This window comes from Phoenix dactylifera, chromosome 10 (genome assembly GCF_009389715.1).
Source record: "Phoenix dactylifera cultivar Barhee BC4 chromosome 10, palm_55x_up_171113_PBpolish2nd_filt_p, whole genome shotgun sequence".
Lineage (NCBI taxonomy): Eukaryota > Viridiplantae > Streptophyta > Magnoliopsida > Arecales > Arecaceae > Phoenix > Phoenix dactylifera.
The window spans coordinates 8,057,028-8,064,847 of record NC_052401.1 but is presented as its reverse complement, the minus strand read 5'-3'; the positions used below and the strand labels follow the sequence as shown (position 1 = coordinate 8,064,847).

General features: G+C 38.7%; 1 long non-coding RNA gene across 2 annotated transcripts; it reads left to right on the top strand.

Moving 5' to 3' along the window:
* Positions 1-259: 259 nt before the first annotated feature.
* On the top strand, positions 260-7,750 carry LOC103713696. Of its 2 annotated transcripts, XR_003386894.2 has the most exons (3): positions 260-771; positions 6,775-7,021; positions 7,155-7,750. It is a non-coding gene; the product is annotated as an uncharacterized LOC103713696 (long non-coding RNA). The 2 variants fall into 2 exon arrangements; XR_003386893.2 differs by having other exon boundaries at positions 6,775-7,750.
* Positions 7,751-7,820: the final 70 nt, after the last annotated feature.

Here is a 7,820-nt window from a genome sequence, read left to right as displayed (position 1 = left end):
CTTCGTACCTCGTAACATCTAAGCCAACTTTTTCCTTCCTAATTTTAAACAAAATAACCTTTTAATTACTTTAGGAAAACAAGATACCCTATTAATTGCTCCAAAATAAATAACTACACTATTGATTCACTCTTTGCTCAACTAGTTACAGTAACCCGGGTGGATATATCAAAGTTTGATTATTTTAAAAATTAAATACTGTGTCCGCATGAATATTTATATCCAAGATTTACCCGGTGTGGGACTAAATATGCGCCCGCATGCACCCTCGGGAGAGGGTAGAGTTTTGATCCCATTCTATCCACTCCCCCGCCCACCTCCATCGCCGGAAAGTTTATCCGCCGCCCGGGATATTTTGGGAATCCTCTTCTCCCTCCTCTCCCTCTCTCTTAGGGCCAGGGTTTCTGCCATGAGAGGCGAGGACGAGCCATCGCGGGTTCTCTACGAGCTCTGCTCCCTCCTCCTCTCCGTCCTCCGATCCCCCCACCTCGCCGTCCCGGAGATGCCGCCGCCGCCCCGGCCGGGAAGGCGGCCGCAGCCGCAGCTGTCGCCGGCGGGGCTGGCGTCGCTGCTGATCGGGATGTCGCTGGCCATGATGTTCTGCGGGTCAGTGACGTTCGTGATCGGGTTCATTCTGATGCCCTGGGTGCTGGGGATGGTGATCGTGCTTTGTTTCCTTGGGATCGTCTCCAATCTCTTAGGGTTGGGGGCGCGCGATCCTTTGCCTCGGCTTCCCCGCAGCGTGTAGAGTGTCATCCAACGAGGCGCCAGGTGAGATTTTCTTGTCTATGGATTGTTTAGTTCTTGTCTATGGATCTCTGTTGTGGTATCAGTTGAATTTTCTACTAAAAATTGGATTCTTACTTTGTTTTTCTGCATTTCTGATTGATTGATTGATTCTTGTTCCAAATACATGTGCTAATCAATGAACTTGATATGTTGCTTATTTCTGATGAATAAAATTTTTGATGTTTAGTTTGTTCCTGTTCTAGATCACTTTGAATCTTTCTGAGATATTCTGTTTCATGTTTGTAAAATCAAAACATGGTTTCATTTGTGTAAGGCGCTCTTTTGTCTGATTTAATGTTTGAATTTAATTACATACTTTTTTTTATATGACATAATTGCAGGTTTGTCGAATTATATGGGACATGTGAAGGTCTGGTAGGACGCTATATGTTTATTGGACTGTCAAGATTATGTCTTTGTTTATTGGTACTACAATAATAGTCTGTTTTGTTACCAAATGTTAGCTGTTTGTGAATGAGACCCCCTTGGAAGGCCTCTGGTTAGGGTTTGGCATAGTATCGGTCCTTTCCAATTATTCGGGGATGCATTCATGTATTTTTTTTTGTTGCTAAAATAGGCATTTCATACATCATGGGAATGAATGCATTCATGTATTCTCTGTAAGTCCTTTTCCTTTAGACAAGTGCTCAATTATTCTGATTCTTTGGCTCATAATCTGTGTATGGCTTTTTGGTTCCTCATTCTATCTTGTCCTTGTCTCATTTCTTATTGTTAAGGTCCTCAGATTCCCTATAAAAATTATTGGAGTGCAGTTGGGCACGTATATGTATGCATGAACCCTTTCTCAATGATGTGGCAGCATGTGGGGCATGCATGGTCCATCTGCTTTGGTCATCAATCTCATCCTAGAATCCTATAGATGCCATTTGCAGTGTGGGCTTGCTTTTTAAGTCACTTTCATGAATGAAAGTCCATCTCGGCGTGTCATTTATTTGATTTTTTAGAGTATTTTATTCTTTCCATCTAACATTAACTCACATCACAGACTGATCTCATGTTTATACACATTTTGAACTACATATAGCTGTGATGTGAGTCTTTGGGAACCGACAGATGGCACATGGAGAAATCCTAATATTTTCTTTTTGACCAAAGTAGAGCATGCTATTATCATGTTGTGATCTCATCATTTTGTCAACATAACCAGCAAAAAAAAAAAAAAAAAAAAACAAACTTCAAGATGTTTCAGTAGCCCAAATGATACATCCAATTAGTGGAACTTGCTGTTATAGTCTCTTTTGTTGATCATCCAGTGAAAAAGCATGCTCGAAAGCACTTAACAACAATTTATTCGTCCAATACAAGTTACCAACACTGTAAAGTGATCATGATGTTTGCTATTTCTTATCAAAGAAAAGTTCTCATTGCATATTTAATGCAATAAGTTAAAGGTCAATATATCATGACTTTAGTGTTGTCAAGAGCAAGCTTAAAACTTTTAAATTACATGACTGAAAAATGTGAAGCTATTTAGAGAAACGCAAGACTTCTGAAGTCATTATGACTTTTCTTTCATAGCACCTTCACCAAATGCAGGTGCTGAATATGATCTAAAAAGCTATTTGTGAATGTCAGTGTTGCTAAATTGGAGTTGGTGGTAGGCAGGCATGCAGGGAGTGTCTGGCTGTTGGAACCTAGGCCGGGTCCTATAGGTCAAGGCAGCCCAAAAATGATAAATTAAAAATAAAGTTAAATACAAGAAGCCTTGATGATTCATAAAACCAATAAATGGAACATAATTAATTAAATAAGATATAGTAGGCACAGTGAAGGGAAACTTCAAAGTGCAATCCCCACTTAACTCTAAGGATATTCCTATTCTTTCCTTTTTCTTCTTAGGGATCTGCTACTAGGCATCTGCACCTAAATCCACTTCACACACTCTCCTACTTCAGGTGACAAAGATAATAGTCAATTGGCTACCAACTTGGCAACATCTAGTACCAATTTATATATAAACCCCGTTCTCCATATTTGAACATTATGTGAAATTTATAGGCAGGTTCCCAGTCAGTCCCACCTGGTGGGCCATCTAGGCAACCAAGCAGCTGTGTTTTAAATCATCAATAGAAACTTAGCAATAAAGTGTTTTGTCACTTGTTTTGAAACCTGCATATCGTGCAGGTACATTTGACAACTCAGACAACATAACGAGCAACTCGTAGTTTTTTTCGTGTCCTGAACACTGTCATTTATCTGTCAGCTTGCAGGTGTATGTAATTGTAGAAAAGCATTGTGGAAGTCAATCATTAATTAATCCTGATAATGAAGCCAACATATTGTCTAATAAGAGATTGATTGCTAATAGAGTAATTGTACTAATGGTACAGACTGGAATCATGTATGACAGGATGGGCTTGTATATATAATTATAGGCTTCTGTTTCCCCACTGCAGTTGTGCTGAAGTTTGTTGACTTCACAGCTTTCTACATACATGGGCAAAGTGTCTATGATGTCTGTGAGGCCTTCAGCAAAGAGCTAGGACCATTCTCAATTAGCTCCTCATTTAGCCGGTTTTCTATTTGTTGTTGTAGAAATTTATACGCATTAGGACTAGTTCAATAGTGGAAATTTGGAATTGGTGGCCTTCAAGATCAAATAAATTTTATGTTGTGTTTTCTGTCAGATGTTAATGTTCGTGTGCAACTACCCCTTCTGTTCCAAGAGAAGTTTGTACACGGTAGGAAAATTTAATTTGTAACAGTGGTTCTTAAACCTTTTATTCTTATTAATTGTCATTAGGTATTCCTCAATCTCCTTGGTGTCTCTAATAGTGTTATGAGTTCATAAAATTCCTCAGGCATTATCCACTATATGCTTCCTTGTCCATCTGCTCTTAATTGAGAAGTATTTCTTTCATTGTCGCCTCCATTTTCCCACTTTAAATTCCTGACCTTTTAGGACCTGTTCTGTCCATTCCTATGCAACGTCCTCTAGATAGTTTGATGATTTCAGGTCATCATTATCATCATCATTATTGAAAAAAACTGCTGATGAGGTTGCTGCCCCCCACTGCTAGGCCTGCAAGTGGGTTGGGTTGGATCAAGAATAGACACAACACAAATCCAATCCATATTTGAATCAAGTCAAAAAATTGAATCCAAATCTAATCCAGATCCATTTGGGTTGGATCAGATCGGGTATAATACTATATTTACAAGTCCATCAAATTCTTTGGATCAAATCGGTCACAAGTAATCTAAATATAAATCATAATAGACATATATAAATTGATTGTGTAATTATCATATATTTATAATAAACATAATGGTATGCAATATGTCGACGTAATATAAGATTTGATTGACAAATAGTTATAATTAACAACATAAATCATTGACTGAATATATTGTGAAAAGAAAACTAATTTTCTTATATTTAAGGAGAGTTTTGAAGCATATGTCATACCAGTTTGGGATTGGTTCAAGTTGGTTTCGGTTCTGATTAGAAACTTAGTGATTCAAATCCAATCCACTTCAAAAGAGGTCATGTTTTGGAATCCAAGCCTGATCCAAAAAACACTCTGCCTCAAGTTGGACCAAATTAAATTTGGATTGGTTCCAAATTGGAAGCAGGTCATCCAATTCACTCGCAGCCCTACCTACCGCAACACAGATATGCAAAGAGGCAGGACAGCAACCAAACCCTTATCTCAGTGGTGATAGATTAGATGCATGGCTAAAATTTTCTACAAACTTGTAAGGATAACTGTTAAGGAGATTGCCGCACCCACCTCACACCCACATAAAAATAGGCAGACTACAAAGAAAACCCTTATCTAAAAGGTGATAGATCAGATGGATGGCTAAAATTCCTACCAACTTGTGGGGTTACATAAGGAGGTTGCTGCACACCAACAATGACGCAGAAAGATGCAGGGTAGCAACCAAACTCTTATCTAATAGGTGATAGATTAGCTGGATGGCTAAAATTTTCTACAAATTTGTAGGGTTAATATATTATAGACTAATGGTGAATATGTGTGGATTCAATAAAACTTTTCTAGTGGTAACAATGTTATTCCTTCTCCCTGAGGTGGATCCCTGATAGATTAGTCGTTTCACTTAAATTTCATTTTTATGTAAGTTTTGGCAGCAGATTTATCCCACATTAGATATGACTTTTTCTGGCAAATGCTCTATGATATACTTCATAATTAGTCAAATGTGTTCTACTGCATATTTAGGATTCAAATCCAGAGATTCAGCAATCCTGCAATCCTCTATTTCTCAAAGCATGTAACCCTATCATAAGGTTTGCATTAAATTGGCATTGCAGCCCAAAGCTTGATGCTAATTTTAATTAAGTTTTCATGTCGCTATTCCATCATGGTCAGGTTGTATCTCTTCGGTGCCATAAACTTCCTTGAGTCAACTAGCAATAGCAATGCAAAAATTATAACTCGAAGAGGGTCATTTGCTAGGTTAAGGAGGTTACCCAGCAGTCCCCTGCTGCTTTTTGTACATGGGATTACCTGTGACCATCTTCACTTTCAGTGCTGTAGAAAGATCCATATGTCCTTTGTTGTGGAATTGCTCCCAGCAAAAATTATCTTATTTTTTGAATGTTTTCATCTTGAATTATGATTTCTTCAACCCAGAGGTTATGTTTGATGAAAATACTTCGATACATCTTTCCATTTTGTCCAAATCTGATAGAAGCCGATATAAAGACCCCCATCAGATGCAGCATTTACCAGGAGGTTTAGATCCTTCCTCATGAGTCTTTCACTGTTAATATGAGCATTTCTGGACCGGGACCAGAACCAAAACCTATACACTTTAGTACCTGGCCATTTTTGTCATGAGCTGTGCCACAGAACTAAAGTTCCGAGCAACACAGCTATGTTCTTTCACAAGACAGACATACCAAGCTTCCAAAAACATTAGTACCTAGAAATATGCGCAGTCATTATCTGGTTAATGACAACATGATCCATCCTGAGGTGGTTATTTGTGTGATTAAATTTCTTTGAATAACAATTACAATGAAATACATGTGCAAGCCACTTTTGTTTTTAATAACTATTCAACTTTCATAGAAATCATATCCCTGCTATTAAAAGCAAATTAGGGGAGCAATTAAATGGATCTTCACAAGAATCAATAAAGTGGAGATATGGTGGTCTTATGCATGGTAGAAAGTAGGAACAGCATCATGGTTAGGCCATCTACTGCAGAGCATTGCCATCGGATAGATATTGTCTGGGAGAGGAGGCCAAGGAATAGAAGGGAGAGGGAAGGCATTGAATTTGTAGCTCTACGACATTTGGGATTTATGCTGTGTTTTGTCAGTCCTAACTATCCACGACCCGAGCTGGTTGTTTGCTGTATTGGATGATGCACAAGTTTTCCGACTCCTAATCTTGTGAGACATGATGATTTTATGTAAGGTTAGCTTAATTACTTGCTGTTTGATGACCTGACCATTTGATAGCAGTTGCATACTTCTCATCCTTCATCTTAAATAATGGCTGCTATGATGATTATAATGTTTTATTAACCATTGCAAGGCCAGTATTTATATGTTTTGGTTGATTTGGCAGTTGAATAACGTATTAGCTGTCACACATAAATAAGGGTTATAATAGCCATTACCTGATTTTTTTGATGTTACAATATTTATTTCTTTACTGTATTTTTTTCTATGTACAGAGTGATGTTCATTAAAGCATAACAGCACATCCTATGAATATGTTTTGCCATGTAACATCATCAATAAAAAGATGCTATAATTTTTACTCACAAAAGATGCAGTAAAAGGTTGGATTTAGCGCACAGCAACTGATATTACTTTCACAGTTGGTAACAGAGTGACCTCAGAATGATGTTATAACAGATCATAATGGTGCCATTGGGACCTTAACATGGAATAGAGCAGGAAAATTACACATCAGCTGCGTAACTTCTATTGTCATTTCTCATTGGAACCTTGATTTCATCTCCTTCACTTTGTCGTTGCAGGCCAGCTCTTTTCTAAACTTCCAATTGATGCCATGCCAAGCTACAGCTGAGATAGCAGTCGGCTCTCCTGTTTATCAAGAGCCGTCGAATTTTATATTGCTGGTCCTGGCCCACCGACGGTGGTACCAGATGCCTCTACTCTCCTGTCTAATGTCCATCCAAATGATTGGTTAAAATGTACGAGATAATAGCTATTGTTTGGTTCCTGTAACAACTCAGGACCTGACCCAAAAAGATTAGTCGAAAGGTATGGATTTTTTGATCCTGTATAAGTCTTCAAGATTTATCCAGCAAATAACTGATGTGAGACCAAACACACGCCTGCATAAGTCTTCACAGTTCTTGCTCTAAATTTCTCATCTTTTTATTATATTTTACAGCAACTTAGTCAGGAAAGATAGATGCAGGTGATGGTTGGTGAAACTATTTTTCCTTGGGTGCAGTCTTAGGTTGCCGGCAGCTCTCTGAGCTCAGACTGTTTCTCCTAGACTAGTGTCTTGGGTGCCCCCACCCTGCAACATGCTTAAAATCAACTTTGTACTTTATGCTGACACTCCTCTCTCTGCTGCAACCTCAGTGCCAGAAGCGGAGCTTCAACCAGCAGGATTTATCTTGGAGGCGATTCTTTTACGGTCGAACAGCATCCAAATGCCTATGCGGTCTCTTTATCCCCTGTTCACTGATATTGTCCACTTTATTTCACTGTTGGAATATCTCATTGCCTCCCATACTCTTACAGAAGCTAACCAGCCAGCAGATGGGTTAGCTCGACTTGCTGATAATTTTGTTTTCTACTCTGCTTCCAGTCTTCCTCAACATATTCGTGCTCTTATCATGGCTGACATGGTAGGAGTCCATTTCGCCGTCTGTAAATGCTTTGAATTCTTTCTTTTGTTCCTGTTGGGGCTCTAATTCCCCCTGTGTACATTTCCTTATATTAACGTTCAAATCCAAGTTGTTCTCTCTCTGTATCTTCTATTATTTTGTCCGAGGGAGAACCGTGGTTCATCTAATATTGCATTCAGGTTAGAGACAGGGACGAGCAG